At 33.6% G+C, this 18,933-nt stretch overlaps 1 long non-coding RNA gene across 1 annotated transcript in view; it reads left to right on the top strand.

Moving 5' to 3' along the window:
- The window catches only part of LOC137649749 (uncharacterized), a 52,905-nt gene extending 39,090 nt beyond the window's left edge, over positions 1 to 13,815 (top strand). Inside the window, exons 2-3 of the long non-coding RNA XR_011045848.1 lie at positions 13,148 to 13,262; positions 13,482 to 13,815. This is a non-coding gene — a long non-coding RNA (uncharacterized lncRNA). The remainder of the gene's footprint in view (positions 1 to 13,147; positions 13,263 to 13,481) is intronic.
- The last annotated feature ends 5,118 nt before the right edge of the window (positions 13,816 to 18,933 follow it).

Here is an 18,933-nt window from a genome sequence, read left to right as displayed (position 1 = left end):
GCGGGTGGAAGCCGGGAGGCGTTTGGGGTCTGGGGTGACTACAGAAGAATTTGTTGGGTGCCGAGGGGGCTGGGGAGGGGGGGGGGGGCGCATGGTGGTGTTTGAATGCTCTCTTGATATGCGGGTGGGTTTTTGAAAACACACAAGGAAACCTTCCAGACTGCAGGGCAGGCACAAGTTTACTTTTTCAAAGGATGTCTCTCAATAGGAAATGCAGACCGATTTGTCGGTCGGGGTTTGCTTTAGTTTAACTATATAGCTATGTTTATTGAGTTATTTTTAGTATTCAGCAATATAAGTCCGCATGAACGGTCATTTTTAAAAGTTTTTAATGTTTATATTGAATATTTAAAGGGATATATTGTAGATTTCAGTGTTTGTGAACACGTTTTGTCATCATCATCATCACCTGTTATGAGTACTGCAGAACAAAGGCCGTAGACATATCCTTCCACTTGCGTCTGTTTATGGCATTTTTATGCCAGTCCACACCCTCAAACTTTCTTAGTTCGTCAATCCATAGTCTTCTCTTCCTTCCCCTGCTTCTTTTTCATACTCTAAGAACCCATTTTGTTATTCTTCATGTACATCTATTATCTGTCATTCTCATTATATGTCCTGCCCATGTCCATTTCTTTTTCCTTACATGTTTAAATATCTACTCTAGTTTGCTCTCATATCCACCATATTGCTCTTCTGTCCCTTAGTGTTAGTCCCATCATTATTCTTTCCATAGCTCTTTGAATTGTAACTAGCTTATGTTCAAAGGCTTTAGTAAAGCTCCAAGTTTTTTATGCATAAGTTAATACTGGTTAGATACTTTGCTTTATAAGGAAAATGGCATTTTTGTTTTCAAATCTCATTTTGTTTATCCAAAGCTCTCCATCCCCTTTTTATCCTTCTTTTAATTTCGATCTTTATTAACGATCTGTAGAGGTTGTATCCATAACCATTATTTGATGTGTCTCTATTTCCATTAAATATTATCTTAGTTTTACTCATATTCATTTTCAGTCCTACATTTCAGCTTTCTATATTTGAATCTTCTATCATATTTTGCAATTCCTCCTATGATTCACTAAACAGAACTTTGTCATCTGTAAACCTCAGGTTGTTAAGGCATTCCCCATTAATAATTATTCCTTCATTTTCCTAATTAAGTTATTTTTTTTTTTTAGGATGTCAATACTCAAGGAGAGATCCTGTCTAACTTTTCTCAATCGGAATTTTTTCACTATGTTTTTGTAGTTTTATGATTGCTTTACTCCCTGTATAGATAGTTTCAAGTTTTCTCACGTAATATTCATCTATTCTATGGCTTTTATAGATGATGAGAAAGGTTTTGATTCTGTCAAAACTTCAGCAGCAATGAAAGCCCTTCAAATATACGTTTTTCGGTAGTCCTATATATTACATACACTTATAATTGATATCATTGCCCTTTTCTAAACATCCCCGTTGTGTGTGTGTGAGAGAGAGAGAGAGAGAGAGAGAGAGAGAGAGAGAGAGAGAGAGAGATCCTGTTCATACGATAATAGTGTCTGCACATTGAAACATTATTATTTTTTTTTTTTTTGGGGGGGGTTCATGTTTTTGTTTGATCAAACATATCTATCATAATAACCATTCGGAGTTATGTGTGAATTGATTCCGATAGTCTTGTGGAGCCATCGGAAGATATTCAGCGCGTGAGGATGAATGACAGTGTAGCACGATTTCTGCTCTTCTTTGGGATGCTGAGAAATTGGGATCCGTCCGTCAGATGGGGTTGCCAGGTAGTGGAGGGTCTTATGTTGCCAGTCTTGGGATGTATTGTCATGATTCACGTTGACAATAACATAAACATTTCATGTTAGCTGAAGCCTCCTTGGATTGCACGCCACCCACTTCCATTCTGTCCTCGAATCCCTCCTCTGTCCCGTATCATTCGTCCTTTATGAGTTTTCTCAACATTTCGTTATTTAATTTATCAGGAGAAGGACGTATATTTTTTTTATCCTTTTCTGTTTGTGAGAGAATACGGTATTTTGGTATTTAATAATCGGCCTTTAAAATGAAAGTTATAACGAGCTCTCTCTCTCTCTCTCTCTCTCTCTCTCTCTCTCTCTCTCTCTCTCTCTCTCTCTCTCTCTCTCTCTCTCTCATATTTGTCAGAGGAAATGCTGGACAGTATTCTCAAAATATTGTTGACTTTTTCCGTATGAAAAATGCATTATTACATTGAGTGATTGCTGGAACCATTATTATTTAGTGTTTATGCTCTTACTATTGCTCAGGTGAGTAACTTGTAAGATATAGTGCTGGCAACTGTATCTGCCTCATTTTACTTTATATATATATATATATATATATATATATATATATATATATATATATATATATATATATATATATATATATATATATATGTATATATGTGTGTATATATATATATATATATATATATATATATGTATATATATGTGTGTGTATATATATATATATATATATATATATATATATATATATATATATATATATATATATATATGTATATATATGTGTGTGTATATATATATATATATATATATATATATATATATATATATACATATATATACATATATATATATATATATATATATATATATACATATATATATATATATATATATATATATATATATATATATATATATATATATATATATATATATATATATGTAATGAGTGTGTGTTCATCAATATATAATGTTATATATAGGGTATGTGCATTATGTGATATATATATATATATATATATATATATATATATATATATATATATATATATATATATATATATTTGTATGTATAAATATATACATATAATGTATATATTGTATATATAATATCCTATTCTCAGTATATGAATCTTTTTATGCAATATTTCTCTATTTAGATGAACTGAACGGATAGTGAAATGTATATGGAAAAATCTAAATTCATGAGGCCCAGTTCCTTTTTAAGGCAAGATCTAACAGCAAGTCTGTTATTGCTTTTCCTTCGCAGTAGGCAATGATGTTGGGCTAAGGACTCCTCTTTTGTAAATAAAATGCTTGCAAGCAAAGGCTCTTAACTCTTACAACCACTTAGGTGTGAAGAGGCTATTAGATGAGGATAATAACTTACAAGTGTCTTTCAGTCTTTTTATGGTTAGACGCAAAGCAGTTGAGGACGTCATATAAAAATCTATCCTTATGTAAGAAATGAGGTTTTTCAGCTTAGTTGGAAGACGCCATTCTTTGGATGCAATTGATCGCCGAGTTCAGACGAATTGGGAGATTTGAAAGGACCACCAGGAGACGAGATTCGAAAGCCAAATTCCCACTACCTACTGTGTATGTATTGGAAGGTTTCGTTTTAAGACTGGCAGTGCACGTGGCAATAATTAGGAAAATATTTTTGCATTTGGTTGGGTTTGTTTTGGGGAAGAGAGTTTTTCAAAAGAGATTGCGTGCAACATATTTGAACCTCTTTGGCACAACTTGTGCTATTATTTACTCAACTTATGAGGATTGTGGGTAAGTGTTAGGCGTTATATATTTATTCAGATTTTAGGCTTGAATCTATTCTGTTTATATGTTTATTACTTATTTGATAATTCCGTTGAGGTACACCTGTTTCCAAAGGCGCGTTCAGGTACAATAGCTCGGGTTTAAGGACATTATTTCCTTGTGATTAAATCTTCTCATATCCTTAAAGTTTTGGAAATGCGACCGGAGAGGGCTTCTATGGACCTTTAGAATTCAAACTCACTAGAGACGCCTATTAGAAACTTGTCTTGGCTTATGAGATCGATAGGAAAGTTGGTCAACGACATTTCTTTGGGGGGAAGGGGCTATTGGAAGGTTTCCCATTAAATGAACGGGGAACAGTCTACCTTTATTAAATTTCTATTCTATGTCCTATTTTCTCCCCTGCCTAATAGGTGACATTATTCACGTTAATTAAAAGTAAGGATGGTCATGATGAAGATACCGCTTTAAATAGTTTTTATATAGCTGTAAAGCAACAATAAAGAATAATGAAATGAAATTGTAGCTTTGTAATATTGCTATAGAAGATTATAAATTGAATATTGCAGTTACTATTTGCATTATAATACCTTGTAGAATAGTTTTAGTCGTGTGTGCCATATAATGCATAAGGTTGGGTAATTTGAGAGTGGCAATTGTGTAATAGCTATATTTCTTTTCCAATTAATCTTATCATTTACAATTGTGCCCTTGTTTAAATTGTACAGTAATATACTCAGAATTAGCCTACCTGTGATATACTACAAATTCTATGTTCTGGTTAAAGATAATTCAAATCAAACTTTATATACAGAGAAGAAAATTACTTATCTGCCTGAATGGATGTCAGGACCAAGGTCTAAAAAATACAGTATCCTATAGACCTTGGTTATGACAACACAAGTCACACTCACGCATGCGCAGACACCTTCACATCGAAAGTTTGACTGCATTGGTGGTGCTTCATGTGGATTGGTTAATTTATTACATCTTTTTCATGGATACTCCCTTTTCGTGTTAAGATCATCGGATCATCGGAAATAGATATAACAAGGTCGTATTAAAAGAATGACTCTCTCTCTCTCTCTCTCTCTCTCTCTCTCTCTCTCTCTCGAGTAAATGTGATATATTTTTGACGAAAATATAATTTGCATGAATTACAGTTATATTTTTAACGTGGTCAAACTTATGACTCTAAGTACTAAGTTTGCTATTAACAGTTTTTAATAGTTTTAGAAGTCACATGTATTCATCTATCTATCTAACTATACAGTGTATGTATGTATATATATATATATATATATATATATATCAAAATATCTATACATACAGTGTAAATATACAATGTGGTGTGTGTTTGTATGTATGAGCGCGCATGTGTATGCGAGTTAGAAGTAAGAACGCTATTGGATTTAGCAGTAATATATGATAGTATCTGTTGCCATTTCGTCCTGGTATTCGGTAATGCTCAGCACATTGGCATTTGGCTGAAAAGCTTATTGCAATCATAAATATACATTATATGATGACAAATACTGTTTTTGGAGTTTATTTATATTTGTAAAATAATCATAAGGATTTTCTCCATTTTATGTGTAGAGACAATAATCTTTACTTTAAGTGGCATTTTTATGTCACTCGCACGAAATACTTTTGGCAGGAATGCCAGGTTTGTTTCTCGGAATGCCGTTATTACTCTGCTAGCGTACGTATGCCCACATACCTTCGCTTCACTCCATGTTATTGTCGCCCCCTTTTCCCCGAAAGTTTCTTACCAAGTAGTTATCTGTTCTTTCCCTTTTTTGTATGAGATGATTCACAGAGGTTTTTTTTTGTGGCTTTAACTCTTGGTTTGCGTGCCGCTCGTATTTTGTTTCATTAGATTTTTTTCTCGTTTGATCGATTGGTGCACTTTATGATTCACATTGCTAGCTATTTTCTTCTGGAAACTTTTGCAGTTGGTTGGTTATCTCTCTCTCTCTCTCTCTCTCTCTCTCTCTCTCTCTCTCTCTCTCAATCTGAGTGACGTACAGTATGTTTGATTCTGGAACCAGATGAGGTAGCACAATGGGCCCATTCCTTATAATCGAGTCAGCACCTGTTGACCTATGCAGCTCAGCGAATGATTTACCTAGTTGGCAGGCGATGGTTTGGGGTTACAGCCAGGGGGAGCAAGAGAGAAGAGGAGGAAAAAAGAATGAATTAAGGTTTCATTGTTCCGTAATGAAATGGCAGCAAAACCCGAGTGCCTCAACTAGTTAATCCTCATCCATTTAAGCGGAACTTCCATGTCCTTAATTGTAACTCAAGATGGCGTTAAGGTATTTTAGAGCTGTACATTCTTAACACATGATTTCATTTTGGGCATTTCTACGATGCTGTGTATTTTTTTTAGCAATATTTTCAATGATCTTGTTATAAATATTCTGCAGATGTAAAGGATATTGTCATTCGGGTATGCTGTTGAATATTACGTACTTTCTCTGTTGGGTATTGTTATTACTGGAAAGTAAAGTGGACGCTGGTTATCGAGATGTAATCCTTTTTAAAGTATTGCTTTTATAATCCGTAGCATGTCTCCACAATGCACGACTTTTCGCTGAAAAATTCTTTTACGGGTATTGTTATAATACCCGTGATCCAACATTCGGAATCCATTTTGAAAATTTACATTTTCTTGAATTAGTTTTATTGTTCATATGTTTGCAGGGAGTTTTATTGTTCATATGTTTGCAGGGGTAGACATGGTGACTTTTAGTTTAGTTTATCATTAGTTTAACTAGCTCATTGTCACTGTGATTAATTAGAAGGACGAAAATCATGGCCCTTGTAAGGAACTCTTATATTACAAAATAGCAATCTCTCTCTCTCTCTCTCTCTCTCTCTCTCTCTCTCTCTCTCTCTCAATTTAAGTAGTATATGTATTAGTGAGAAAGACAATAGATAAGGATTGAGGAGATACACAGTTGTGGTAAAAAAGTTGTTGTTGAAAAGATTAATCAATGTTTATGATAGGTTTTTTTTTTTTGGTTAAGATAATGAAGAACGGGTTTTCAAGTAAAAAGAGTTGACCGAAGAAAGAAAGACCCAGGAAGTGTTGGGTAGACTACATAGAAGGGAATGGTATTGGAACGAAGGGCTTGTATGTTTCCTTGAAGTAAATTAGTGCATGTAAGATAGGGGAAGGTGGTTCTTCTGTTTAAGGGATTTTGTATTGCTGACGTTGATGAGCTTACTATGTAGACTATTTAGGGACTAATGCTGTGAACGTGTTACTATACTTGAATGTGGCAATGATATATATATATATATATATATATATATATATATATATATAAAATATATATATATATATATATATATATATATATATATATATATAAAATATATATATAAAATATATATATATATATATATATATTATATATATATATATATAAAATATATATATATATACATTATATATACACTTATATGTACATATATACATGTACTGTATATATATATATATATATATATATTCAAATAATTCAAATAAGCCATATATTTTCATACATTAATGTCTGGATTCTCTTATCGACCTCGGGATCAGAGCCCCAATGCGGAAGCACTCAAAGACAAAAGTTTCTGGCTGGCCGGGAATCGAACCCTGGTCCAGGAAGCCTGTATGACAGTGACATAGCCGAGTGGTTCCACCTTGGGGCTTTGATCCCAAGGTCGATTAGAGACTCCAGACTTTAATGTATCAGAATGTAAGGCTTATTTGAATATGAAAAATACGGTTAAATGGGCAAATATTATATATATATATATATATATATATATATGTGTGTGTATGTATGTATGTTTGTGTGTGTGCGTGGTTGTGTAAACACATGCATATAAGCGCACATCAGAAGAGATAGAAGTGTAAATGTATACGATAACAGAATCTGTGGCTACATTTCAGTTGTGTTGTTGTATAGTCTGACTTATGCTTGACTACAATTTCATTTTTGCGGCAACTTAAACCCCTCGTTAATCAAGAAAACATTCCAACCCAAATTTTTTTTCTATCTGCAAAGCAGGTTTATGTAACATCATAAGTTAAGGTAATCCTAAATATACACGCTGTCCTATTAAGACATTACGAAAAGACTTCAATCAAAGGTAATTATGCTCTTGTTCAAGATTGTTGATTGTGTCACATCCGGTGTTTACAGATGAGTAAGACTTGAGTTTACGGTGACAACAAAGGCTCGTCTAAACCCTGAGTCGCCGATGAGTAAACCCTGAGTGAAATGAGTCAAGGTGAAGGCCGGAACATCAATTGTAGAGACAGTCGGCAGGTGCAAACATTAGAGTGTCAGGGCTTGATTGAATGATTGTGTTGCCAGCTGTTGTTTGTTGCTTTTTGCGTCGTATTTTTTGGTCATTAATTTTTTTACTAATTTTATGGCATGTTAACGACTGAAGGGGAATTATGTAAGGGGATGTAAGGGAGATAGTAAGGAAGAGATTTGGTGGAGGATTTAAGTGGTAGGGAATTCTCAAATGTCTGCGTATTTGATCGACATACCGTTTTTGGAGTCTTGATTTGTATAATTTTTTTTTCATACACGCATATATATATATATATATATATATATATATATATATATATATATATATATATATATATATATATATATATGTATATGTGTATATGTATATATATATATATATATATATATATATATATATATATATATATATTTATATATATGTATATATATATTTATATATATACAGTATATATATATTTATATACATACATACACACATTTTTACTGACTATATGTACTGTATATATGTATGTATATATGAATATATGAATAAGTTTATAGAAATAATGCATATAGCCTTTTCGTGTGTGTGCGTGTATATATATATGTACACACGCGCGCACACACATATATATATATAATATATATATATATATATATATATATATATGTATGTATGTATGTGTGTGTGTGTGAAATGTTAGTTCCCTTTGAGGTATTGCAGTGTAAGACAGAAAAGCTATAAAGTATCTTTAGTTGTAATTCACCTAATATAAAGAAATTTATTTTCCTAAATGTAGTTAATTGTAACAATGTTGCCATTTCAGTATGGTTGAGTACCACACGGTGTCACCTTGACTCTTTATTCTAGTTGTGAGCAAATTTGAATAATCTCATTTGTCATGTAATGGGATCTGTGGAAGATTAAACTGGGTATAAATAGTTTTTTGTTTATTGGACACCTTACGTTTTTCAATTGACTTTATAATTGTTGTTATATTCATCTCTAATGTTTGTGTTCTTCTCTTTTTTGTACTGGATTGATTTTATTTATCTCCTTTGTACCATTCAGCTCTCAACTGCTGCCACAGCCTAGCTCATGAGGATGATGATGATGACAATAATATTAATAACTAGAACGGGCACTCGGTAGAGTGCCTAGTCTACCTTCGTTATCGCCACTTTTGTCACAAAGAAAACTGATGATGATGTGGGTTTTTTTATCTCAAAGCACATATATCACAAGATAAGGCAATTGAATTATGCACATTTGGCACTAGTTTCATGCAAATCAGATTAAATTGGTCACGATATGGCAAAAACACGTTTTTTACCTTTTCGTGACCTTGGCCTTGAATTTTTACTTAATCACTCACAAAATCTAATCGAATTGTCCTTGGATCATGGCTAATCAACCCGCCAAATTTTATGAGATACGGTCAAATAGTTTTTCAGTTATGCAAATCCCTATCACACAGACAAACAAATAAATGGACAAACAAGGGTAATGACATCACTATACCATGTTGTATATCACGAGATAGGCAATCAGATTGTGTACATTTGGCACCAGATTAAAAAAAATCGGATAAAAATTGACCCCGGTATAGCAAAAAAGGCCGTTTTGCCTTTTCGTGACCTTGACCTTAACCATTGAGACAATCACTACCAAAATATAAAGAAATTGTCTTTGTATCATGACCAATCATTCCACCAAATTCCCTGAGATTCGGTCAAATATTTTTTTAATTTTGTGATTCGCTTTTTACGTTTTCGTGACATTGGCCTTGACTTTTGACCCAATCACTCCTAAAACCTAATCAAATGGTCCTTGGATCATGGTTAATCATCCCACAAAATTCCATAAGGTTCGGTCAAGTAATTTTTAAGTTATGCGAATCACAAACACACATAGACATATATACAAATACACATAGACATATATACAAACACTCATAGACATATATAAAAACATACGCCTATCAAAACAACCTTCTCTGCAACGAAGTTATCGAAGGTAATAATGATAATTCTTAGTCACAGTTGGTGATGACAAACTTTTTGTTATATGCCTTGTGATTGGAAACTGAATAGTATTCAAGTTATCCTTACGCTCTTTGCGTGAATTCGAAGCTTGGTATGTGCTAAACATCTAATTTCATTATTATTATTATTATTATTATTATTATTATTATTATTATTACTTGCCAAGCTGCAACCGTAGTTGTAAAAGCAGAATGCTTTAGTTCAAGGGCTCCAACAGGGAAAATAGCCCAGTGAGGAACGGAAATTAGGAAGTAAATAAACTACAAGAGAAGTAAATAACAATAAGATAAAATATTTAAAAAACAGTACCAACACTAAAATAGATCTTTCATATATAAACTATAAAAACTGTATAAAAGCAAGAAGAAGAGAAATATGATAGGTTTACCCCAAAACAGTGGAAGACTATGGTACAGAAGCTATGCCCCTCCCCATGACTAGAGAACAATGGTTTGATTTTGGCATGTCCATCTCCTAGAAGAGCTGGTTACCATAGCTAAAGAGTCTCTTCTACCCCTACTAAGATTACAGTAGCCACTGTATAATTACAGTGCAGTAGTTAACCCCTTGGGTGAAGAAGAATTGTTTTGTAGTCTCAGTGTTGACAGGTGCACGAGGACAGATGATAATATGCAAAGAATAGGCCAGACTGTTCGGTGTATGTGTTGGCAAAGGTTAAATGAGCCGTAACTAGAGAAGGGGATCTACCGTAGTACTGTCTGGCCAGTCAAATGACCCCATAACTCTCTAGCGGTATAATCTCAACATGTGGCTGGTGCCCTGGCCAACCTATTACTTTTTTTCCGATAGAAAATTTAAAGAAAGAAACTTAACATTGAAGTTAGGATGAAGCACATGCTGATAGGGACAACGTAGCTTGTGTTGAGACACAAAACTCCTTGAACCTATGTATTATATTTGTTTAAAATCCTCTATAATTTTGCATCTGTATGTTAAATGTCATTTTATGAACAGTGGTGAATGTTTACGGGATGAATCTCTCTCTCTCTCTCTCTCTCTCTCTCTCTCTCTCTCTCTCTCTCTCTCTCTCTCAGTTTAGACCAATTATTTTAACCCTTAGTATTGCTGTGACCTTTTCGTGTATACGCCTAATTAGTTTAGATAACAGTTGTAGGTAATGGTAGTACTGTTTTAAGGACCCTTGTCATATATCGACTAAAGTCTTGCATCATGTCATACCGGCTCTTTTGTTTAGTAGAATGGTTGAATGTGCTCTCGGTCTGAAGGTAGTGTGTTATTTTGATCAAAGTTAGAAATCAGTTTCATGTTTTTTTATTTATGTCTGTACGCAAAACTCACACTTGTATGTATGTATTAGGGATATTTGATTTTTACTTTCAAAGTTATTAAGGGATCTTTAAGGTACCATCAGTTCGGATGATTAAACTTTGATTGTTTAAAGGCTACGAGGTAAAGAGTAATATTACATTTGATTAATGTAAGATATATATTTATTTTGCGTTGAATTTATATATATATATATATATATATATATATATATATATATATATATATATGTGTGTGTGTGTGATATATATATATATATATATATATATATATATATATATGTATGTGTATATATATATATGTATGTGTATATATATATATATATATATATATATATATATATATATATATATATATATATATATATATGTATGTGTATATATATGTATGTATGTATGTATGTATGTGTGTCTACACATGCATTCATATATGTGTATGTACATTGCCGAGGCATTTTTGACGCCGAAATGTTTTAAATTGTTTAAAGAGAAAATTGGGTAATTGGACATTTTGACGCATATATTTATGTATTGTTTTCTTCCTTTTTGACATCATCTCAGGCTAATTACATGAATCTAAAATTGTCTTAATTTAAGACTAACCAAATCTCTGAATGATTTTACGAGGCTCTGCCTTCATATTTTATAACTTATTTTTTCATTGAGATAACCACATTTGTATTTTGTTATCATTTTAACTCTCGTGGTCGCTAAGAAATGTACGAAGGCAATAAAGAAACCAGAACTTGTACATAGGATTGTCTTGTACGTCTATTTTCTAGACATGTCACTTTTATTGTCTGTCGCTTGACGTTTAATACCTGAGGGATATGACATGAATGGGCTAACTGAATGGAGATGTGTGTACTGTACGTGTCCGGGGTGGAGTACTTCATATGGTTAGACCGCAAATCCCTGACCAACTTCATGGAAATTCTTTTCCAAGGGGACTAAGGATATTCATGGGAGGGATACAGAATCAGAAAGGCCTCTTAGAGAGATGTCTTTAACCAGTTACTGCGTAAACGTGTTTATTGTTTTCAATAAGCTTTAATGGAATTGGATATCTTTTGTTATATTAAGCAATATATGATATGATAATGCTTCGAAATTCTGTACGAAAATCAGGTGTCAGGCATTGGCAATAATTATGGAATCAGTGGGTGACTTTTACTGTCGACATACATAATTTCTAAGAAAGAGACTTTTGGAAATTTAATGTATTCTCATATGCGTATACAGTACACGTGTTGGAATATGGATATCTGTTATGCATTCTGACTGTATCAAGGTCTTAATACGTTTATACTTTGAACTGTACAATGCAATTCTAGAATTAATCATTGATGGAAATATATCGTTAAGAAAGTAATGAATCGTCTAACACTACACATTTTTGCACAAGACTGCATAAGTAATTGGTTAAATACTTAAATACTTTATGAAAAGATTCCGGCCTGTAGTCACCACTGGGAATTAGGAGTTCACACACACATATGCACGCACATATATATTCTATATATATATATATATATATATATATATATATATATATATATATATATATATATATATATATATATATAAGCTATGTATAAAACCATAAGTTGTGTATTACTGGAAGTTCTTCTCTCCTCCCTAAAAAGTTTTTTTCTTTTTGTGGCCGGGGGCAGGGGTTTAAGGAGATAAGATTAGCATGACGTTTTTTATAATAGCTTTTACTATATCAGGAGATCATCTTGATTTTTTTTTCTTATTAGGGAGAAAATATATAAAGAAAATTTTTGTAGCTCTTCCCACAAACATATCAGTAGTGATAGATGATGCGAAGCATTTATCCTGGCCATATACGACAATTTGGTATTGTATTGGATTTTGTAAATACCATTGTTACAAAGTTAACGCGTAACGGTGAAGACAAGAGCACTGTTTAACCAATTTATTTTTATTGCAGATGATTTTTATTAAGATGTGATGGTATGAGTCATAAAAGTGGATTCTCTGGGAAGAAATTTCCCTAGGCGTGATCTCTTCACGCCATGCTCTCGGAAGGACATTTTGTGGTTATGGTAATGATTATTGGCGTTTCCTTGTGCAGATCCTCCTTATTTATTAGGAACTTTTAGGAGTATAAATTTGTAAATTTTTGTCATGTTATTTTCATTGTTTTTTTTTAATAGTTTTCTTAAAGTTTTGAGTTCCTTGTGATTTAGAAAGATATGATCTCCTAATATCCAATTTTTATATTCGCCTATAGTGAGTGAAATACGGCGCTGCCTTTATTTCAGGCACTTTGAAGCCATCCGAGGCTACCGGAAGCTAGTCTTGTTTCCAAATATAAAAGCACGTTGTGTGAAGTGTTAATAGTTGTCTTACCTCTGTATGATAAGTGCAAAATCCAGTGAGAAGGAAGTAGAAGCTGGTGAGGTGGGAGTGTTTTTCGCAATGCCAGTCGATGGCTAGTGACCGTGTTGCTATGAGAAGGATTTCGGTTTTGGGCGGATGCGTGACCTGACACAGGTCATTGGCAAGAATCTACTGGAGTTTTAGTTACAGCCTCCCACAATCGCCATGTCTCAACCATATAAAACAGGTAGGTAGAGTTTTTTGTTGGTTGATATTTTCGAAGGATTATTTTATTCAGAAGCAGAGCATTCTCAGCATGATTTGTTCTTGTTTTCATGTACCGTTTTGTAAACTGTCTTTTTACCTCAACTTTGAAGGGAAGTTATTAGCTGTAATGAGATCATATTCGGCCAGTCTGCCATTGCCTTACACAAACACATTCACGCAATAAAATTATAATTATTGCCATATCTAATTTGGATGTACATGATATAGCTATACTGTACGTATTGATCTGTGTATATGTATTTTTTATTATTTAGATCTATCATGCACTGGACTGATCTTGGAATAATTTGAATGGGTAAATTTTAGTTACGCAAACGAATATAATGTCCCAAATAAATTTGCAATTATAGGTCTGTTTACCCATTGGCTGAGAAACGAAAAAATATCACCTTAAGACTAGAGTTTTACCTGGAAGGATTAGCTGTACGTGAATGTAAGATCACCTATTGAGAGAGAATGATAAAAACTAACAAAATTCGTGGATGGTTATGGAAGGAAGCCTAAGAGCCAGTACAGAATGCTATAAGACGTGGTTTTTAATCAGGAAAAAGAAACGTAAATGCTACGAGTGTCAGTAAAGCTAAATGCAACACGGAATAAGAGAAAATTATCAAATGCATATCAAGGACTCTCTCTCTCTCTCTCTCTCTCTCTCTCTCTCTCTCTCTCTCTCTCTCTCTCTCTCTCTCTCTCTCTCTCTCATGCGCGCACACAAGCTTAAGTCTAAAGCCAGGATATGATTTACAACAGAGGTGTTTAGTGAGATGCTCTTCCTTCTAGAAGTGATCTCTCTCTCTCTCTCTCTCTCTCTCTCTCTCTCTCTCTCTCTCTCTCTCTCTCTCTCTCTCTCTCTCTCTCTCTCTCTCTCTCTCTCTCTCTCTCCAATTTTCTTAAAGTTAGATGTAGGGAAGGGATATTTAAACCCTCTGAGATTAAACTGAAGCTGTAATGTTAAATAGTTTGATTGATGTACGTGAAACAAAGTCTAATACAAACATTATAAATATAGTTTAGTACAAGACTTTCTCAACCTGAAGAAAATAATTTTCTTTATTCTAATTTACGGAAAAAATCTGCAACCTGAAGAGTGGCATTCCAAAGCAAATCTCAGTGTTATCTGTCTTATTAACTAATTACATGCTACGCTGCTTTGAATGTTGGACTAAATTCCATTCCCAGCACCACTCAGAATGCCGTACCAACATTCTTATCAGATTTCAGCCTCTACAGGGCAAAAGGGTTGGAATTATTTACTTAAAGAAAAGATAAACTTAAATCTTACAAATTAGGTCTATATACAAATTTATTTGTAGCAATATACAAAATCTGTTTTGTGTATAAGCTACATAATCTTGAAAATTTGCCGAGTTTTGTTTCCACAAAGAAAAAAAAAATAAACTGGAAATTCTACGATCTGCAGCGGAATTCAAGTCATGCCTTTCGAATAACTGCTGAGGTACTGGAAATCGAACAAAGACTTCTAAATTCTCTCAAATCTGGAAACCAAGTCGAGAAAGACAAGGCAGTGCAGAATATAAGACACAATCGAATGTTTTTTTTTTTTTTTTTTTTTTCTTAATAGGCATTGAAACCGAAAGTGATAAGCAGCATTGACTCATTCATCTTTCTGTAAATTCCCATCTGTATGTATGAATAAACATAGACTTGTAAGATAACCAATCCAGCTCCATTCTTTAAGGAAAGAGGCATAGACTTCCGCACACTGCAAAATATCTCTCTCACTGAAGGAAGTCGACAAGCATACAAAGAACAGTGCAGAAAAGAATAAAAGTTTCTGAACCCAAGGACATGACAGTTATAGAAATGAATTATTCAAACGTGTCAGTATTTGCCAAGCTTTAAAATCTAATAACGAAAATCGTTATCTACCAGTCAACCAGACTGTGTTAAAACATCCCTCTATACTATGATCCCAAGAAAAACTTTTCATTAAGATCTTAAAAGGAACAAAAAACATCAATAAGAACTAGACTTGAATCCAAAGGATTGTGGCTACAAAATGCTCTCAAATTGATTGTTCTAAGTATCATTTGAGGGAGCAGTATTCAAAACTCTTTATAGGTACAATCTTCGGTTTGGTTCCTTGTATAATAAGCGATATTTGATTGCAAGGAATAAAAAGGAAATATAGGTTTTGGGTAAGGAATAGAGGGAAAAGATAGATTTGAGCTTAGGAATAGAAAGGAAAGGTAGGTTTTAGGTAAGGAATAGAAGGGAAAGATAGTTATGAGCCAAGGAATAAAAGGGAAAGACAGGTTTGAGCAAAGGAACAGAGGGGAAAGATAGCTTTGAGCCAAGGAATAGAAGGGGAAGAGGTTTGAGGAAAGAAACATAGGAGAAAGATAGGTTGGAGCTAAGGAATAGTAAAGGGAAAGACAAGTTTGAGCTAAGCAATAGAAATAATAGATAGGTTTGAGCTAAGGAATAGAAAGGAATGATAGATTTGAGCAAAGGAATAAAAGGAAAAAATAGGTTTGAGCAAAGGAATAGAAAGGAAAGATAGGTTTGAGCTAAGGAATAGAAAGGAATGATAGGTTTGAGCAAAGGAGCAGAAGGGAAAATAGGTTTGAACAAAGGAATAGAAGGAAAAGATAGGTTTGAGCTAAGGAATAGAAGGGAATGATAAGTTTGAGCAAAGGGATGGAAGGGAAAATAGGTTTAAGCAAAGGAATAGAAAGAAAAGATAGATTTGAGCTAAGGAAGATAAAGGAATGATAGGTTTGAGCAAAGGAGCTGAAGGGAAAAATAGGTTTGAACAAAGGAGTAGAAGGAAAAAATAGGTTTTGACTAAGGAATAGAAGGGATAGATAGGTTTGAGCTAAGGAATTGAAGGGAAAGATATGTTTGAGAATAGGAATAGAAGGGAAAGGTAGGTGGGGTCAAAGGAATAGGAGGGAAAAATAGGTTTGAACTAAGGAATAGAAGAGAAAGAAAGGTTTTAACTAAGGAATAGAGGGGAAAGATGGGTTTGAGCCTAGGAATAGAGGGGAAAGATATGTTTGAGCAAAAGAATAGAAGGGAACAAAAGGTGTGAACAAAGGAATAGAAGGGAAAGATAGTTTGAGCTAAGGAATAGAAGGTAAAGATAGGTTTGAACTAAGGAGTAGAAGGGAAATATATGTTTGAGTTAAGGAATAGAAGGGAAAGGTAAGTTTGATCAAAGGAACAGAATGGAAAGATAGGTTTGAGCTAGGAATAGATGGGAAAAATAGGTTTGAGGTAAGGAAGGGAAGGGAAATTCTGTTTGATCAATGGAGAGGTTTATGAAATAGCTGGTTAAGAAAGGAGAAAGGGAAAAGTATGTTTTCTCTTATAAGTAGATGGTTGAAGGAAGGTATGGGAAATGTTTCTTTGAAGATCCACTACATGATTGAGCTATTTTTGACAAAGAAAAAAAAGAAAGATACATTTTATATTAAAACGTTAGGGGGAAATGTTTCTGTGGCTAAAAGGAGTATAGCAAAGTTATATTTTGTGTAAAGAAATTCAGGGGAAAGGCATGTTTAATTGGATATGTGATAGATGTGACGTGAATTTCAAGTTGAAAAGGAAAGGAGAAGGGACTGCTTGATTGTAGTAATAAGGGAAAGGAATGTTTTTAAGGGTGTAAGAGGAAAGGGTTGTTGGGATGGATAAGGGGGGAAAGGAAGGCATGTTTATTCAGGATGGTACATATCTCTGCCACCAACTTGACATCACTTTGACAACGGCTAATGAAGAAAGGAATCCGATGAGATTCCAGAAAAGTAGGTCATTAGAGCAGAGGGATTTAGGGCCGGATGCTCTTTCGTTATGACCTTTTATCGTTTTGGGTTATTTTTTCATTACCCACTTCTCCCAATTTATTATTTTGATTCACATTTTGAAGTGCGTGATTTTTGCTCGTGTAAACAAAATGCTGTAAAATGGTTTCTTTTTATGTAACCTATCATTAAATTTTCTTCTTTTTTCTTTAAGAAAATAAGCGTAGTCCTGGTTGCAAGAGTTCATAATTTCATATCAGCATTTTGATATATTTCATCATCACGTTGTCATCAGCATCGGCATCGTCATCCAGCGTTTGTGGGTTTACAGTATATTATTATTATTATTATTATTATTATTATTATTATTATTATTATTATTATTATTATTACTAGCTAAGCTATAACCCTAGATAGAAAAGTAGAATGCTACATCAAGGGTTCCAACAGGGAAAAATAGCCGAGCGAGGAAAATAAATAAATAAATTTCAAGAGAAGTAAAAAACAATTTAAATAAGATATTTTAAGAGCAGTAGCAACATTAAAACAGATCTTTCATATCTAAACTCTAAAAGAGAGACTTGTGTCAGCCTGTTCAACATAAAAACATTGTTGCAAGTTTGAACTTTTGAAGTTCAACCGATTCAATTACCCGGTTAGGAAGATCATTCCTTCAATTTGGTCACAGCTGGAATAAAGCTTCTAGAATACCGTGTAGTATTAAGCCCCATGATGGAGAAGGCATGACTATTAGAATTAACTGCATACATAGTTTCACGAACAGGATGGTACTGTCCGGGAAGATCTGATTATAAAGGATGGTCAGAATTATGAAAAATCTTATGCAACTAATTGAACGACGGGGCTAGAGATTATTATGTAGATCAGGATTGCGAAATTTAATAGACCGTAAGTTCCTGTCCAACAAATTAAGTTTAAATCGGCAGCTGATGATTAGACAGGATAACAATACTTGAAACAAGGTGGAATGATAAAATTAAAACATTTTCTCGAAATAGATTGATCACCGGATATCTTACAAGACTTTCTCAAAAAGCCATTTTGTGTACAATTGACGAAGAGGCAGACCTAATGTGTTTCTCAGAGTAAATTTGCTGTCGAGAATCACACCTAAAATTTTAACTCAAAGAGTTAAGAAACTTTATCAATGCAGAGATCCAGATTTTATGGAGCAACTGGCCTCGACCTACTTACAATCCTATTTTGAGTTTAGTTAGGATTTATTGAGCAACCCCAGATCTACTTTCAGGAGATGGAATTGATGCAAAGAGAGTAGCATCATCTGCATATACAACTAGCTTGTTTTTTAGGCCAAACCACA

This window comes from Palaemon carinicauda, chromosome 11 (assembly GCF_036898095.1).
Source record: "Palaemon carinicauda isolate YSFRI2023 chromosome 11, ASM3689809v2, whole genome shotgun sequence".
NCBI lineage: Eukaryota > Metazoa > Arthropoda > Malacostraca > Decapoda > Palaemonidae > Palaemon > Palaemon carinicauda.
This window is presented reverse-complemented; position numbering and strand designations above follow the sequence as displayed.